Here is a 19,515-nt window from a genome sequence, read left to right as displayed (position 1 = left end):
CTGGGCTGGACTTGTGCTGGTCAGATGGGAGTGCTGTGGGGCAGGGAGATGTCTAGGTCATGGGCTGACCAGCTGTGGTGCCATTTGCTGAGAGAGCAAACCTTAGCGAATGAGTGAGTTTTGGGGAAAAGATAATGAGTTTGGGGGATTTCAGTTCTGTGTGCTTAAAAGGAACTGAGTGAGGGAATGATTGGGCAGCGTCGGCAGTGGTGGGTGGAGGTTGGTGGTGGGTGAAGTTTGGCAGCAGGTGGAAGGTTTTGGACAGAAAGGCATCTGCTGGCACCCTCGGTGCATGGAGATAACAGAAGTAAGGGAGGTGTATTATTAGTCTGTTCCCATGCTGCTAATAAAGATGTATTTGAGACTGGGTAATTTATAAAGAAAAAGAGGTTGAATGGACTCATAACTCCACATGGGAGGGGAGGCCTCACAGTCACGGCAGAAGCGGAAAGGCACAGCTTACATGGTGGCATGCAAGAGAGAATGAGAACCAACTGAAAGGGGTTTCCCCTTATAAAAATCAGATCCCATGAGACTTATTCACTACCATGAGAACATTATGGAGGAAACCACCCTCACGATTTATCTCCCACAGGGTTCCTCCCACCACACATGGGAATTATGGGAGCTACAATTCGAGATGAGATTTGGGTGGGGACACAGCCAAACCATATCAGGAAGGCTTAGGGCAGAAAGGGTAACCTACAGCGTGGCACTGACCGTCTATCCACCGACATCTCTACCCATTAAGCCCCAGTCTCCATCTCTTTCCTTTCTTCCTCTCAACAAAGTCAAAGGTGCATGCACTTGAGGATTAAATAAACTATTTTCCAGAAATGGTTTCTTGTCTTGGAGGTGGAAGTTGCAATTAGCAGAGACAAGGAGAAATGGCTCTGGGAAAAGCAAGCTTAACCTCTCATGCCCTAAGCATGTCCTATGCACTGTGCGTGTCTGCAGTTTCTATGTTCACCACTGGAGGGCAGGCTCAGTTCACAAACACGCAAACCGACTCAGCAGAGGTTTGCTTCTCTGACATTGTTATCAGAAGGAAGCAACATAGCAAGGAAACAGAATAGAAACATATGTTCTATAAAGATATGTATATATAATAGAATAGAAAAAGGAGGAAATAGAAGCAAAGATTAGCTTCTGTGCATAAATGAGTGGGATAGAAACGTAAAAAGAATTATCCTTTTTTTGAATAATCAGTTTGGGCATTTACTGTGTGATGTGTGTCTTCCACAAGCTTAGTGCCTTTTTATCCCCTCCTCCTCCAGGACACTTGATTTGAGCTAGCAATCAATAAAGATTCATTCAGACGACCAGGGCCAAATAACTACAGTGATCCGATTTTGTTTCTTCATTAGGCAAGTTGGTTTTTTCCTTGAGGCCCCCGTATCTAAAGTGCCCCTTAGCCTGCAGTGAGGTGAGGGAGAGAGGAAAGAGGGGGCAGGTTGTAGATGCAGGAGTCTCCGATTCTTTGTTATAAAATGATCTAATGCGTAATTCCTGAGGTGGTTCTGGCGCGTGAGGATGAAAGGTTGCGTGCATTGAATGCTTGAGTCTCAGTAAGGGCAAGTCATGCTGAAGGTGATGATGGTGATATCTCTAAGCAGAAGAAGAAGAGAAGATGCCAGTATTCTAGAAGGCCGATCTTTTCCACTGTAACTGAGAGCACCCAACATTTTTCTGTTTAGAAAAATTTCTAGACGTTGTAGCAGTGCAGAAAACGATACAGGCCAAAGTTGTGTCCAAGGGCAGAACAACAGGGTTTGTTTTGCTGAACATTTCAAGATTATTTCAAAGATACAGACTGGGGGAGTTGAAGAAATCCTACACAGAAGACTAGGTCATATATTTTTTTCTCATTATTCTCGATTGTCCTGAAAACAAACAAAAAATAAAACTTGTCATGAATATGTATTAAATATTGTTATTTAGAGAATTATTAGACATCTAATTGCAGAGAGCCAGAGAAATATGAGGTGATCATTGATGACAAAATGTCTGGAGTCTTTCCTGTCAATTTCTACATATCTTGGCCTAAAATTCCCTAACTAACTAGGAAAGAGGCTGTTTATTCCACAGTTTGGAATGAGCCTTAAAATTAAATATCCTAGAAACATATTAAGGTAAAGTATTTGGAATGAGCCTGAAAATTGAATATCCTAGAAACATATTAAGGTAAAGTATTCTCTTAAATGTATACCAAGGTGTAAAAGATGGATTTTTAAAAAATTTAAAATGTTAATTTTTTAGAGGTGGGGGTCTCACTTTGTTGCCCAGGCTAGAGTGCAGTGGTGCAATCATAGCTCACTGCGGCCTTGAACTCTTGAGCTCAAGTGGCTTTCTTGCCTCAGCTTTCTGAGTAAATAGGATTAGGTGAATTCTTTTGCATGTAGATGCTTCAAGGAAATGAATCTGGGTTGGGCTAAGAGAAAAGGATAAAGGTGAGGACAGATGTGGAGGGAGATATGAGGGTGAGCTCTCTCCGTGATTACTAAGTCCAGGTTTGCTTAGCCTCCAGATTTTGGTTTTTATTTTTTTCTCACTTACAAAAAAAAAAAAAAAAAAAGACTCTAAACATGGAAATAATTCAGACTTTGGCTTTAGGGAGATCAGAATTTGAGGTCTGATTTTGTCATTTACAGCTTTGGGGAAGGTGGTTTCTATCTTCTCGACTGTAACATTGCCCTTCTGTCTTCACATGGGGCTGTCTGGAGGCATGAATGAGATGATGCCGTCAAGCCTTTAGACTCATGAGGCACAGAGCTGGAGCTTGGGATTATTTGGTGGGGACTGGGCAGCAGATTTAAGAATGTAACCTCTGGGGTCAGACAAATGTAGCCTAAATCCAGCATAGTCACTTACTCGCTGGCATTTTTGGACAACTTACTTTATGAGTTTCCTCATCTACAAGCTACTGATGATCATAATTTACCTCCTGTTGTGGTTGGGAGGCTCTGACAGCTTGTATCAAGCTCTGTGCCCATTGTAGACTGCATAGTAGGAGCTCCATAACCAGTAGCTGATCCTGTTACCCAGTATGCCCTGGACACTGCTTGGCCTTAGGCAGGATATGGCGGATGGGCAGCTGCAGGAGCTCTCCTGAGCTCAGTCCTGTGCCCTTGCTTTGTTGTTATCCCCCTCTCACTTAGATTCGAGTGAGCATTGATGTATTTATGCGAAAATAGGAAATGCAGAATTTCTCAGTTTTTCCAAATCGTGACTCCTTTTGATTTTTTTTAAAAAAATACCTCATAATCTTTTCTAGAGTTTGATTCCCTGCCTCCCTGCTCATTTCCCACTTCCTGGGCATTGCCTGGAGGGGAACTTGTCCCATCCAAAGGCTAGTCATTGCCGAAAGCACGACTTCCCAGCCCTGTGACAGGGCACTTTGGGACTTTTGGTGGCTCTTAGGGGTGGAAAGAAAATGCTTCTGTCAGCAAACTCTGAGCAACTTGGTGGGGTCTGGGGAAGCTGGAGCAGCTTTCTCAGTCCTGTTACTCAAATGTTATTTTCTGTCTTTGTCACAGTGAGAAAAATGGTGGGGAATACTGGTCTAAATAACAAAGTCCAAGCTCTTTGGTCTGAAGGCAAAGTCCCCCATAACTCGGCTCTGGTTAAATTGTGTGCCCTCCCCTCCCCTCCACTGGAGTGCAGTGGTGAGATCTCTGTTCACTTCAACCTCTGCTTCCTGGGTTCAAGCGATTCTCCTGCCTCAGCCTCCTAAGCAGTTGGGACTACAGGCACATGTCACCGTGCCCAGACAATTCTTGTATTTTTAGTAGAGCCATGGTATCTCCATGTTGCCCAACTTTTTGCTGCTGTTTGAGAAAGGCATAGGGAAGACCTTTTCAAACTGTGTCTTCCTCTGCTCTCACACTGTCCACAACAATCATCAAAATAGAAGAATTCTGTGACCCAAATGTAGGGGAGTTTCTTCCCACACATCACACAGTGGACACCAGCTGGGTGTCCTCCAATTCAACACAGCTTGGGAGCTCACTGACTGGGATCTCAGTCACCAAGACTGCCCCCCACCACGTCCTGAGACACCTGTTACAAGTTCGGGCCTCCAGAACTTCTGACCAACTAGCTTAAAGTTAAGGTTCCCATGATCCTTCTTTGGGTTCAAGTAATTTGCTGACGTGGCTCACAGAACTCAGGGAAACACTTAAGTTTACCAGTTTATTAATGTGACAAAGGATATAGATGAAGAGATGCCTAGGGTGAGGTGTGGGGAAAGGAATATGGCGCTTCCATGCCCTCCCTTACCCTCCAGGGACCTACATGTGTTCAGTTTTCCAGAAGCTCTCCAAACCCAGTCCTTTTGGATTTTTATGAAAGCTTCATGATGTCAGCATTCTTTCCCCTAGGGTATGAGGAAGGACCCTCTCAGGGGAGGGTCTTAAGACCCACAATCAGAAAGGTGGGGAAAGATTAGAGTCCTGCCTTGGGGTAGGTGAAAAGAAGGCAGAAGGCCCAAGAGATTCTTGAGGTCTGCCCCTGAGGCCTGATACACTCAATGTTATAACAACAGACTGTAACAAGGGATATGGGAATTATGAACCAGGAACTGTGGACAAAAACCTCTCTCTGTTTCTCTGTCTTATAACACCTGTCTCCCCAATAGAATGCTTATTTTTCACCCACATTAAACTCTTCTGTTTCATAAGCAATAGAACCATATTTCTTTTTACCTTCTAGTATTTTAATTTGCTGTTATCTCTATCTACAGTCTTTCCCTTATTTTCTGGTTGTATTAGGGTTCTTCACAAAAGCAGAACCAATAGGATATGTGTCTTAGCACATTTGTGCTGCTATAACAAAACACCTAAAACTAGGTAATTCGTAAAAAACAGGCATTTATTTCTCACAGTTCTGGAGGTCCGGAAGTCCAAGGTCAAGGCACCAACAGATTTGATGTCTAGTGAGGACTGCTCTCTGCTCTCAAACTGATGCCTTGTTGCTGCATCCTCCTGAAGGGAAAATGGCCATGTCATCACATGGTGAAAAGGACAGAAAGGCAAAAGGACCAAACAGCTCCCTTGCACCTCTTTTATAAGATCATTAATCTCATTCCTGAGGGCTCTTTCCCACCTCGTAATACTATCACATTGGTGGTAAAGTTTCAACTTCTGAATTTTGGGAGGAAGCAATCAGGCTATAGCAACGTATGTATATGAAAGCTGTATTTTAAGGAATTGGCTCATGTGATTATGAAGCCTTACAAATCCAAAATCTGCAGCACAGTTTGGAGATCCAAGGAAGAGCTGATTTTGCCATCTGAAGGCCATCTGTTGCAGGATTCCCTCTTGTTTGGAGGAGTCAGTCTTGTTCTATTCAGGCCTTCAGCTGATTGGATAATGCCCATCCACATTAGGGAGGGTAGTCTCCTTTACTCAATGTCCACTGATTTATATGCTAATCACATCCAAAAAACTCTGCCCCAGAAACATCCAGAATAATGTGTGGCCATCGATAGACACTGTAGCCCAGCCAAGTTGACACACAAGTTAACCATCAGACTGGTGAAATCTCATATTCATCCTACAAATTTACCATAAAAAATCATTCCCTAGGAGGTCTTTCCCAGTCATGGCTCTTGTGGTTGGCAGCATTCCAAGGCAACTCCCAATTGAGGTCCCTAATCAGTTGACTTTGAGTTAATCAAAAGGGAGATTATTCTGAGTGAGTCTGGACTAATTAGGTAGCCTTTAAAAGAGACTAGTAGCAGCCAACACTGTCCCACTGACCTTGAAGAAACAAATAACCTAGTTGTGCAGTAAGAAATGTGGAGAGAAGAATGTGCAGTGGCTTTTAAAGAGTAAGATGCCATGACTTAACTGATTACATGGATATAGGGCAATGGTTTTTTAGTCCTGGTCTGTGAACAAAAAACCCATGATAGAAAGCATAGTCCTGGTGCAATTTGTCCTATTAACCCTGTAAGGGAGTGTTTGGTGGGAAAGAAAGACAAACAATTGAACTAAATAGAGTGGGTCTATGCAATCTAGCTGACTCTGGGAGATAGCAAGCTCTATTTCTTTAATCTCTCTTATAGGTGCAGGAGTTAAATATCTGTGAGAATCCAGGGTTGTATTGCCTTTTAAGATAGAAAACAGGTTTTGCAATGTATCTGTGTTGATCATCAAGGTGGGGAAGAGCCAGTTAACATCATCCAGAAATTTTTGATAATCACTTAAGACACGTAAGTTGCTAGTATTTAACTTAATTCTTTGAGTCCTTACTCATCAGTAAGTACGTATCCAAGATATTTCCAAGGAGGGGACATCTGTACTTTTTCAGGTGCAATGATTAAACCTCTTAGCTGTGTATTCTTTATGACAGAGGTATATAAATTTAAAAGTACTGGCTCTTTTGGGGCTGCCAGTAATATGTCAACCACAAAATGAATAATCTGACAATTGGGAAATTCCTTTCTACTGGGGAGCAAAGCCAGTATTATGATCTGCATGATACCGACACATGGCAGGACTGTTTGGCATTCCTTAAGGCAGCACTTTCCAATGAAAGCAGCAAGCTGGCCTTTCATTATTAATAGCTGGTAATGTAAATGCAAATATTTCTCGGTCCTGTTCTGCTAGGGGAATTGTATAAGCAATATTTTAAGTCAATAAAAATCATAGGCCAGTCTTGAGGAATCACCTTGGTGGAAGAGAGCCCCTACTGAAAAGGTCCCATAGGCTGTGGATTAGCATTAATAGCACCTAAGTCATGCAAAAGCCTCTGTTTACCAGACTTTTTGGGAATAATGAAACTGGGCAAATTCTGAGGACTATTACATGATTCTATATGTATGGGTTTTAATTGCTCTTCAGCTAATTCATGGGCCCTCTGTAATTTCTCTCCCTTCAGAGGCCACTGTTCCACCCAAATTGGATCTTGAGAGAGCCATGTCAGGAGTAGGGCAGGAATAATAATAGTGGCCATTATTAGAAAAAGGTCTTACAAATTCTTAAATTTTACTTAAATCTTAGCAGAGAATTATAACCTGGGACATTGCTTGTAAACAATGAACATACAAAATTTTGCCATGGGCCACCTTTGGAGCCAGAGGGCAGTGGCATGAGTCCCAGGGCGGTGACTGTGTTGTACTTGCCTAGGCACTGCCTTTTTACTGTGCCCTTTTTTGTTTGTGCTGTTCCCTCCTCCCACCACTGGGTGGCTGCTTCTGGCTCGAACGATTCTTCTTAGCCCAGGGTTCTGCGAGCTTCCCTGCCACTGAGCGTTTTCTTCCACCTAGTGCCCACTTGACCTCGTGGTTTCGACCTCTAATGCTTTTCTTCTTATCTTTTTATAGCCATACACCTGATTGCCTTGTTGATCTTGCATTATCAGGTGGGCCAAGAGCTCCCCTTCTAAAGCTGCTTGCCTAAGACAGGGTCCCATAGCTGCAGTGTATACCTTGTCGTTTTTCTTTTTCTTTTCTTTTCTTTTTTTTTTTTTTGAGACGGAGTTTCGCTCTTGTTACCCAGGCTGGAATGCAATGGCGCGATCTCGGCTCACCGCAACCTCCGCCTCCTGGGTTCAGGCAATTCTCCTGCCTCAGCCTCCTGAGTAGCTGGGATTACAGGCACGTGCCACCATGCCCAGCTAATTTTTTGCATTTTTAGTAGAGATGGGGTTTCACCATGTTGACCAGGATGGTCTCGATCTCTTGACCTCGTGATCCACCCGCCTCGGCCTCCCAAAGTGCTGGGATTACAAGCTTGAGCCACCGCGCCCGGCCTTAATTTTTTTTTTTTTTTTAAGATGGGGTTTCAGCATGATGGCCAGGCTGGTCTTGAACTCCTGAGCTCAGGTGATCCACCCACCTCAGCCTCCCGAAGTGCTAGAATTACCGGCGTGAGCCACCGCGCCCGGCCTGTTTTTCTTATTTATTGGAGGAGGGGCCTTAGGCAAAACCTCCATTTCCTCTTTGTTATTTTGGCCTGGTGATAGTGGGGCTGAGGGAGTTCCTGGCAATGTAGGTGACAATTCTCCCTCCTTCCCCTTTTTAGGCTCTTCTGTGTATAATGGGACCAACACTGCCCTTACTAGAGCCCATAGCATTAAAGATGATACTGGGACCCATTGCTCTTTCTCATGATGTTGTTTAATATTTTTTCCCACTTGTTCCCAGAGCTCTATGTTTAGCGTACCTTCTGCCGGGTACCATGGGCATTGGGAAATAACAGTTTGCATTAGGTCCCTTAATTGAGCCTGTGAAACCAAGGCTCCACTGGCTTTATTAAGCTGTTTCAATACTTTTACATACTGTTTCTGTCGAGCTGGTAACTGCTGTCCCATGATGAAACCCGAGCCTGAACAATCTCCTTCAAACTTGGCAATCCCAAGCAGGTACCAGTGACTTACTTGTTCACTGACTATGCAGTCCTTTTCACATTTATTTTTGGGTGTTCTGTCATGATCCATTGTAGCATTCCTTGTCACATTGGGGTCACCCCTGCTGGTGTCTGTCCTGCAGACTCCAGCTGTATCACAGATGAATACTGTACTCAAACACTGATATTCAGTGAAAGAGAGGGCTTAGGGGTCCATAGCCACTCACAGATACTGGAGGAGAGCACTGTCAAGAGTTAGCAGCTGCAGCCCTGACTTGCTGGCCCTCCTGGCATTTATTCATCACAAATTAAATGACAAAGTTTTGATTCAACACCATTAGAGAGTAGTTTCCCTGGTCAACCTCTCCCCAAGAGAGCCATCTGGCCCGTGAATGATTAAAAGTTAGTTTTAGGACCACATGAGTAAACAAGTTATTTAGATAAACTCCCTTACATTCCTCTTTATTTACCCTTGCTATTAGCTCAGAGAGGATTAGCTTGCGTTCAGCCACAGCTCTACTCCGAGGCTTTTGCAAAACCTTCCAGCTTTCCAAGAAGAGTTTTGACTATTTTCTATAACTCTCTTTATAATTGCACTTAAAACTCTTCCTGCCACTAAACCCCCACAATGTAACTACCACTCATATAAAGAAATAGAATGTTACTAGCACCCTGGAAATGCTTGCCATTCCCCTAACAAGTTGCTAATGCTCTTTAAAGTAACCATCACCTGACTTACAACACCATTGATTAATTTCACGTTTATGGGTGCTTTATTTGAATGATATAATATAATATGCACTCTTTACTGTTTCATTTCTTTTACTCAAGTTTGTGTTTTTGAGATTAATCTATGTCATTAGGTATAGAAATAATTCATTAATTTGCATTGCTATTTAGTGTTCCATCTAGCAATATACCACAACCTATTTTTCTTTTTTATTGTTGATAGACATTTGAGTTGCTTCCAGTTTAGGCTACCACTAATGAGATTGTTATATAAGCATGCTACATGTGTTTTGGTGCCCTTACAATAAATTTCTGTTGAATATAGGAGTAGAAATACTGAGCATTAGGTTGTGCATATGTTCAGATTTTATAAATTCCACATGGGAAGGAAAGAGTTGGCAGCAATTCCGCAATCAGTTTTCTCCCTTTATTGGGGAATGCCTGGGAAAAATGGATAAGTGATCCAGGTAAATCATCTAGTAAATGTACTAAGGAAAGACTTACTAGCAAATACATGAATAGTAATTACTAGTGTCAGAGTCCTTATCTAGAGAATGCTTTTTAGCCGGATATACTAGAACAGTTTATTTTGCTTTTTGTGAAGGTACCTGGAATGCATATCTTTACAGGTCATAGATCCTAGGAATACGTCAACAAAGCAATATAATTATTAGAATATAAGGATAGATGTTTCACAGATGAAGTAGCTTCCATTTGTAAACATGATCCTTCATATACATTGCTTATAGATCACCCTAATGTGACAAGAAAGAAACTGGAGAGAAGCATTGGTAATCAGCCATCTTGACTTGCTTTTCCTTTGTCTCACAATTACCTGTATCATTGTGATTATGTTGATGGTGGGGTAAGCTCTCTGAATTTTCAAAATGCAATTTTCAATTCTTTGTGTTACCGCACTACCAAACAATCTTCCACAGTGATTGTTCCAATTTATCCTTCCAACAGCAGTATATGAGGGCTCCACTAGCTTCCATTCTTGCTGATGCTTGTCAATGTCAATGTTTTTATTTTAGACATTGTGGAATGTGTGTAAGCTCTTTGACTTTTTCTTCTTTCAAATTGCCTTGATTATTCTTGGCTCTTTTATTTCCATATGAATTTTAGAATTATCTTGTCAATTTCCACAGCAAATCTGTCCCAATTTTGATTGAGAGAACATTGAATCTATACACAAATGTGATAGAAAGGCCATATTTTCAATTAAGTATTGTGAGTTTAATGGTGTTCCCCCAAAAGATATGTGAATGTTACCTTATTTGAAATAGGTTATTTGCAGATATAATTAAATCAAAATGAGGTGATATCAAATGAGGGTAGACCCACAGTCCAATGGCTGGTGTCCTTGTATGGATAAAATAATTCATTTTTGGTCTCTTTTATTTTCTGATATTTAAGACTAAAATTTTCCTTCTAATTATGGTTTCAGCTGTTTGTCACAATCTTTATTATGTTCACACTTTTGTGAACATAATTTAGCTAAATGTATTTTCTTTTTTTAAAAAAATTATAAATTGATCCCATATTTCTTGGAGCTAAAAGTATTTTCTAACTTTGTCATTTCTTCTTTGACTTGTGGGTGGCACTGATACATGTTAAGGCTGCAGAAATGTCAGTGCCTTTCCTACGCATTGGCACCTCTGAGAAGATCGAAAACATCTGTTCATCATTCTATGCATAATAGGCCATAGAATAATTTTGATTACCTAATTCCCACAAGACTCCAGTGAGATGGGTTCATCTTATCATGGTTGGATGTGTTTTGGGGGAACACAATTTGGTCTGTAACAAAAGAAGACCCTATATTCCTGGTGAGGAATGTAGGCGCCATCTAGGGGTCGAGGGTAGCCCCTGGCTGACAGTCAGCATAGAAACGGAACTTCAGTCTTAAAGCCACAAGGAACTGAATTCTGCCACAACTGTGTGAGCTTGAAAGATGTATTAGTCTGCTTGGGATGCCATACCAAGATACCACAGACTTGGTGGCCTGGACAACAGAAATTTGTTTATTCACAGTTCTGGAGGCTGAAAGTACAAAATCAAGGTGCTGGCAGTGTTGGTTTCTGGTTAGGCTTCTCTTCCTGGCTTTCAGTCAGACACCATCTTGCTATGCCCTCCTGAAGCCTTTCTTCTGCATACAGCATGTGGGGGTGAAGGAGGAGAGATTATTTTTGGTATTGACTCTCTTCTTTTTATTTTTATTTCTAAAAAGTATGAATATTTATTTTTTTTATTTAGAGGCAGGGTCTCACTCTGTCACCCAGGCAGAAGTGCAGTGGTGCAATCATAGGTCACTATAACCTCAAACTCCTCCTGGCCTCAAGTAATCCTCCTGCCTCAGCCTCCTGAAGTGCTGGGATTACAGACATCAGCTATCACATGCAGCCGCCTCCTGTTCTTATAAGGACATCAGTCCTCTTCATTAAAGTTCCTACCTCCCAATATAGTCACATTGGGAGCTGGGGTTCTAATGTATGGGTTTTGAGGGAACATAATTCAGTCCATAGCAAAAGACGACCAACCCTGAACTCTAGATTAGAATTCAGCTTGGCAGTCCAGGCTGACACCTTGATTTCAGCTCAGTGAGACTCTGAGCAGATAATCCAGCCTTGCCAAGCCTGGACTTCTGGCCACCAGAATCTGTGAGGTAATAAACTTTTGCTGTTTGAAGCTGATATGGTTTGGCTGTGTCCTCACCCAAATCTCATCTTGAATTGTAGCTCCATAATCCCCATGTGTCATGGGAGGGACCTGGTGGGAGTAATTGAATCATGGGTGATGGGTTTTCCTGTGCTTTTCTTGTGATAGTGAATAAGCTTCAGGAGATCTGATGGCTTTATAAAGGGCAGTTTCCCTGCACAAGCTCTCTTGCCTGCTGCCATGTAGGGCATGCCTTTGCTCCTGCTTCACCTTCTGCCATGATGGTGAGGCCTTCCCAGCCATGTGGAACTGTGAGTCCATTAAACTTCTTTTTCTTTATAAATTACACAGTCTTGGGTATGTCTTTACTAGCAGCATGAGAATGAAACTAATACGCAAGTCATTAATTTTATGGTAATCTGTTAGGCAGCAATAGAAAATGAACACAGGGCACCTAAAAATTGTAGGCCAATCTCATTTATTCATGGAGAACATCGTGTCCAAAGAAACACAAATGGTAAAGTGATTTGTTGAATTTTATTCTGTCAGTAAGAGTTGTTGGGAGACAAGAACTTCAGCAGCGTAGTTCTCACTCTAGACCTCTTTCCACTATGATTTTTACTTGGCCTCTTGCTGATGTAGCTAATTAGGTTTTATTCTAAAAAAAGAGCCACTTTGAGGCTGGGCGTAGGTGGCTCATGCCTGTAATCCCAGTGTTTTGGGAGGCCCAGGCAGGAAGATTGCGTCAGCTAGGGAGTTGAAGTCTGCAGTGAGCCGTGATGGTGCCATTGCACTCCAGCCTGAGCAATAGAGCCAGACCCTGTCTTAAACAAAAACAAAAACAAAAACACTGTGTCTCAAATCCCCTTCCTCGGCTTTCTAGACACTGTGCAGGTCACCAGGAAAGCTCCAGAGATGTAGCTCCTAACTTCTAGAAAGTTCTTCCTTCTGGTTCACTTATATGCAAATTTTATACAAACAGGATCCACAAATCACCTCTATTGGAGTCACCTATGGTGTCTGGCAAAACATGTGAACTCCTGGGCCCCACCCTGAGAGACTGACTCTGGGGGTGGTGCTGATGCACATTAAGTCTGCAGAAACGCAACTGCACGCTGTGTGTGCCCTTTCCTACAGGCTGGCTCCTCTGAAGAGATTGAAAACATCTGTTCATCATTCTATGCATAATAGGCCATAGCATAATTTTGATTACCTCATTCCCTCAAGACTCCAGTGTGATGACTTCATCTTATCATCATTGGAAAGTGTCCAACTTTGGGATCCTTCCTGGTTTCCCAGGGCATCATCACATGTCATGTTTCTCCTTGTTCTGCTTGCATTAGCCAAATCCATTATTACCAAAGAAACAATCATGTTTTATTGTGAGATTGATTGATTTTAACTTCAACAAATTCAGTTTTTAGAAAACACTCTGTATGCCACTCAAAATATCTCTGTGGATATCATGGTTATTAGGAAACACCTACCCGAGGAGAAAAACTTTACTAGTCACTGTTCGGGGTTTATATATAAAGATCCTGATGGCTTGTTTTTATTTTTTTCTTTTCTTTTTATTTATTTATTTTTAGAGACAGGGTCTCATTTTGTCACCCAGCCTGGATTACAGTGGCGTGATCATAGCTCACTGCAGCCTTGAACTCCTGGGCTCAAGCAATCCTCCTGTCTTAGTCTTCCCAGTAGCAAGGACTACAGGCACACACCACCATACCCTGCTAATTTTTAAAGATTTTTTTTATTATAGAGATAGGAATCTGCCTGTGTTTCCCTTGCTGATCTCAACTCCCAGTCTGAAACAATCTGATCTGGCCTCCTAAAGTGTTGGGATTACAGGTGTGTGGCACTTTGTTTTCTCAGCGCCAGAGATTAATTAATTTCAAGAGATTTGTGTTTCAGACCGTGGTCAAGGTTTTGAACTTTGTTCTTTTCTGTGATGAGGGAAGAAAATCCTATGCACTGTTAGGACTAAAAGTAACCACAATTTTCCCTGTCCACATTAAGGGGGCTGTTTCCTGATCCCAGTCTTAAATGATGGGAATCTCTGCTCACCATTTCTTATTTGGTTACCCTGTCATTTAAGTGTGATTGCTTTTAACATTTAAATTTCCTTTCGACAAGGTGCTTGCTGTCTGTTTGAGTACATGGTCACTCAAAATTCATTTGTCAACTGTATATATTATGCAACACAATTATGAATCTCAGGGATCTGAAGCCCATAGCATGCTTTGGGTCCAGTGGTAACCTTCCTTTGAGCAGGAGGATCGTCCTACTCCTCTTTTCATAAAGATGCTTACTTTAAAATGGAAAGGTTCTTACAAAACACCTTTTAATACTAAATGGTAGGGCGGGAGATAATTTCTGGGGGATATTAAAAAAACTCTGGTACAGAACCTAGCATTATGGATATAGCAAAGTTAATTTCTATATCTTACTACACTTAAAGGGGGATATTGCAGACTGTCCAGAAATGTGATCAGTTCTCTTTTAACCCCTGGCATGTTGCCACAGCCTCTGTCTGTTTACATGATTGGCCGTTAGAGATTAGAAGTTTTAAAGAATTAGATGGATCTAAGTGTTTGCAAATTCTATTAGTGATGTTTTTTAAGCCTAGGAAATAAAAAATATATATACTCCAGGCTCTTGGCTGCTCAGTGGTGCAAATTCACTGCAGCCTGAACCTCTGCCAACTCTGATCTGTTATGCCCTGGGAAGTCAAAAGAGCTTTCATGAGTAGGGACTGGCCAGCTTGTCTGGGTGCTAGCCATTGAGTATAACACTGGCGAGAGGGCAGCCTACTCCTGAAAATGTACTTTTGTTGGACCAGTGTTCTAGAGCTAACGTTTTTCAAGAGAAATCAACAATTATATTTTATTGTGAGGTTGATTGATCTTAACTGCAACATATTCAATTTTTAGAAAACACTCTTGTGTGCCAATCAAAATATCTCTGTGGACATCTTTGGACTTTTAAGGCACAAATGTGTAATCCAAATACCCGAATTCTTCATAAAACTGAAGTGAAAGTATATATTCAGAGAAGGTCCAGGAGACAGGAAAAACTAAACTGTTTTTGCTACTCTCACACTAAACATAACACAGAGCTGGATGTATGGAGTTTTTCTCCCACACCAACTGATTCTCTTTACCAACTGAATGTCCTACAATGTAATTCAGCTCTGACACTGTCTATCTGGAGAGTGAGACCCCACAGGTTAAGGGATTGGTTCCCATAATTCCTTCCTTGGATTTACATTTGCTAGAGTGGCTCATAAAACTCAGGAAGACACTCTACTTACTATTGCTGATTTATTACAAAGGATATTTTAAAGGATACAAAGGGACAGCCAGATGAAGAGATATACAGGAGAAGTTCAGAAAGGGTTTCTGTCCCCATGGAGCTGAGGTGCACTGTCCTCCTGCAATGTGTTCAGCAACCCAGGAGCTGCTCTCCTGGCCCTGCCCTTTTAGGTTTTAATGGAGGCTTCTTTGCATAGGCATGGTTGATTAAACCATTGACCGTTGGTGATCAACTCAGACTTCAGCCCCCTCTTCTCCCCAGGGGTCAGGGAGTGGGACTGAAAGTTTCAACCCTCTAATCACTTGGTTGGCTCCCCTGGCGTGTGAGGTGGCTCAAGCCTGTAATCCCAGCACTTTGGAAAGCTGAGGTGGGTGGATCATGAGGTCGGGAGTTCGAGACCAGCCTGGCCAACATAGTGAAACCCCACCTCTACTAAAAATACATAAATTGGCTGGATGCGGTGGCACGCACCTGTAGTCCCAGCTACTCTGGAGACGGAGGCAGGAGAATCACTTGAGCCCAGGAGGTGGAGGTTGCAGTGAGCCGAGATCACACCATTGCACTCCAGCCTGGGCGACAGAGTGACTGTGTCTCAGAAAAAAAAAAAGACAAACCAACCAACAAACAAAAAACCAGAAAAGAAAGCAGGATGAATGATCAGGAAGTCCCATACCAGTTAGCCCAATAAAATGTCACTATTCCTGCCCAATTTTTGGATGGAGTCACTTCCCAGACAGTGACTGAAAAAGGTCTTTGCTGTGAGCAAGCATGCTGAAGTCCCATGACAGGTGTATGTACTAATTAGTTTCCAAGTTCTTTTCCAAAAAGACTGTGGCTATTTACTCAGGTAATGCTGCACTGGGAAAATACTACACTGTGTAAAGGGGAATACCTCAACATTTTGAAGACTCTTGGACAAAGGGTCTTGACATTGGTATCTGGGGACCAAAAGCATTATTATGTCTCTCAGAATGATGGCATATGGGAACTAGGTAGTGAATGGAATCTCAGCCAAGTCCAGCTCAAAAAGCATTCACAAGCCCACTCAGTAGTCATTTCCCATTTCTCAAAATAATTAATTGGAATGGACACACTTTGAAGGAATTGATGCATTAAAACTGAAATTACAAGGAAAGTTAGGAAATGTTTTAAATGGAATAATAAAAAAAATGCAACATCAAATTGTAAGATGTAGTGCTTAGAGTGGAATTTGTAGCTTTAAATGCTTCTATTAGAAAGGAAGAAAAGTCTTAAAATGGACAGATAAGGAAGTTGGTAGCATCCTCATATTGGTTTCTTGGCCTCTGGGTTAAGAGTTGTTATAGGGAAAGGCAAACTGGAAGCCTGAGAAACTGTCCTACATCCTGGTCAAGAGAGTAAATGAATAAATAATATTGCAAGATCGGTATATTCCAGAGTTAATGCCCCTATGCAAAGACTGAAAAAAGGTAGAAGTGGTCACCCCCACTGTATTTCCATTTACTTCACCAGTTTTAATCTTTCAAAAACCAAGTCATTTCTGGTGGACTACCATCAATGTAATCACATAGTAGCATCATTTGTGGTTGCAATGCCAGATATACTTTTGCTAGAACACATTAACATAGTGTTGGATAAATGGTCTACAGCCACCAGTATGGTGAATGTATTCTTCCCATTATCAAGAATAAAGTTGAGAACCAGTTTTAATTTTTGTGGACTGAACAACAGTATGCATTTATGGTCTTTCATCTGGACTATGCTGTCTTTCCCTCTGTTGTAATACAGTCTGAATTACAGACTTGGATTATCTGGACATTGTTCAGAACTCCATATTGGTCTATTGCATTAATGAGATGTTAACCAGAGAAAATGAGAAGTACATGGTGATATAGTTTGGCTGTGTTTCCACCCAAATCTCCCCTTGAATTGTACTAATTCCCACATGTCAATGGTGGGTCAGGTGGAGATAACTGAATGATGGGGACAGTTTTCCCCCTACTGTTCTTGTGTTAGTGAGTGAATCTCACAAAATCTGATGTTTTTTTTTTAATTTTAATTTTTTTGATCTGATGGTTTTATAAATGGGAGTTCCCTACACAAGCCCTCTTGCCTGCCCCCATGTAAGATGTGACTTTGCTTCGCCTTTGCCTTCTGCCGTGATTGTGAGGCTTCCGTAGCCATGTGGAACTGTGAGTCCATTAAACCTCTTTCCTTTATAAATTACCCAGTCTCGAGTATATCTTCATTAGTGGCATGAGAACAGACTAATACACATGGCAAATATATGGGAAAACACATGAGTTTCAGGGTTAGAGATGAACTCTATTTATCTCCATTGGAGAGTGAAACCAATAAGGAAGAAGCATAAACAAGCAGAACCAGAAGGAAAAATGAGGAGGCAGATGAACCCGGAAGGGAGAGGGAGTCCTTGAGTGTGCCTTGCCTCCTGTTAGACTTCCCAGTGATTTGAGTCAAGAAATTGCTTTTTTTTTTTGTCTTAAGCTGGGTTGAGTTGAAATTTTGGCACATGTAACCACTGACAGTCATTGACAGATTGCCCAGATTAATTCATCATTTTCATGGGCAATGTTCCCTTACAAAAAGGACACATTCTAGCTTTTCTTCTGTATGGCACATGTTTCTTAGAGACTATACCACCTTCAAATAAGGTGGACAAACTGCCCTTTTCCCTGCTTTTCCCTCTTAGAGGGGAGAAAAAGTTAAGCATTCTTCCTATGCAGATTGCATGCTTTCTTACCACAGACTAGAAGAAATCCCAGTACACAGCTGGCTTTGCGATCTGATCATTGGCAAAAATTATGACCCCAGGTCAACCATTTTAACTAATAATGGTTGTTTTAGTAAGTAGTATAATTTATCCAAAAGTTTACAGCTTAAATAATCGAACAAATCAACTTATTTAATTACCTGGGGGATATAAAGTTTATTTTAGAGGATTCACCAGAAAAATACTATTCTTCTTTTTTTTTTTTTGATATGACAATCCTTTATTCACTCAGCACATTTGGTTTCTTTGCGTTTTCTTCAATTTTACATTGCAGGTGTGGTTACCAAGAGCTGGATAATGAATCTCTCAAACAAAATTTGAAATGCAAGACATGTTGGAGTACCTTGGTTCTTGAAACAGTTGAATGCTTCTAGTTGATCTCGTTATATTAAAAAGTCACTCTCCACTGAAGTAGCCGCTGTATTTCTTTGGTGAAAAGGTCATTTGACTGACTTTTACTCACAACTGCTACCCATGCAGTGTAAAAGCAGGAAATCCCTTTTTCTAAAAGGTTTTACAAGTACAAGATGACATTTCACATTTAAAAAAAAAAATCCTTCATGGGACTATGTACTAATAATTATATGAACGAAGTTTTATGTACACAAAATTTCTGCAACTTTATAATAATGAAAATTAGAAATAACCTAAATAGTTAACAATATGGGAATGATTAAATAAATGGAGTTGCATCCATTATGTGGGAATATAATATAGCCATTAAAATGTTTTTGTAAAATTTTTAATGTCATAAGAAAATGTGGCAATTTTGCAATGAAAAAGCTCTAGTTATAAAACTGTTTACAGTATGTTTCCAATTATGTAAAGAAAGTATACAATACACATATAGGCATACATGGGGATTGCTTTTTAAAGGTGGTTACTTCCGGGTTTGATATTATCAGTAATCATTTTTGCTTTTTTATACATTTCTGCATTTTTCAAGTCTTCTATGATGAGTTTATTATTTTACAAAGACTATGAACATTTTCCTGTGATATACTAGTAATTAGAATGTACTTGGGTATTTTAAATATGTGGGAACAATATTACAGTGCTTCATCTTTTATGACTTTTTTGGAATACACATCATTTTGGTAATAAACTTGCATTCCTGTTTTAGACTTGTTACAACACTTTAATTAAACAGTTAATATTGTGATCAGAGCATTGGTCGCTTCAGAACTTAAACAAATTCTGGCTCTGAAGTCTAGGTTCCATTTTCCACAGGACTTAAAATCAGTATCCTTTTAAGTAAGGCGTACTGCATACATACATTAAGTGCATACTCTCCAAACAAAAATAATTCTCATTTACAGTTTTCCTATGGAAGGAAAAAATGGAATTACAGTGGTTTAAAAACAGTCCATAGTGTCATCCATCACAAACATGCCGATAGCCATAAACATGTTTATTAAGTGAAATGTATCCTTTAAAAATAAAAAAGGGGAAGCCTGTATATAGATGAAGTTGTGGATTCAACTAGTCAGAAATTTTTTTCTGACTTGAACCGAACCACACAAAATCTTTTTAAAAGTCTAGTCAGTGTAGTCTAAATAGACAGTCCAGAGTCTGTTCTTGAATTCCATTGCAAGAGCTCCACTGGGTTGTCACATAAGCTAATTTTCTTTTTTCTTTTTTTTTTTTTTTGAGACGGAGTTTCGCTCTTGTTACCCAGGCTGGAATGCAATG

The 19,515-nt window shown here is 40.9% G+C and overlaps 1 long non-coding RNA gene across 1 annotated transcript in view; it reads left to right on the top strand.

Annotated features, from left to right (window-relative positions):
• Positions 1–19,515, top strand: part of LOC141580838 (uncharacterized) — a 340,084-nt gene that overhangs the window by 28,912 nt on the left and 291,657 nt on the right. The gene's annotated exons all lie outside the window — the stretch shown is intronic.

This window comes from Saimiri boliviensis, chromosome 13, assembly GCF_048565385.1.
Source record: "Saimiri boliviensis isolate mSaiBol1 chromosome 13, mSaiBol1.pri, whole genome shotgun sequence".
NCBI classification, from domain to species: Eukaryota; Metazoa; Chordata; class Mammalia; order Primates; family Cebidae; genus Saimiri; species Saimiri boliviensis.
This window is presented reverse-complemented; position numbering and strand designations above follow the sequence as displayed.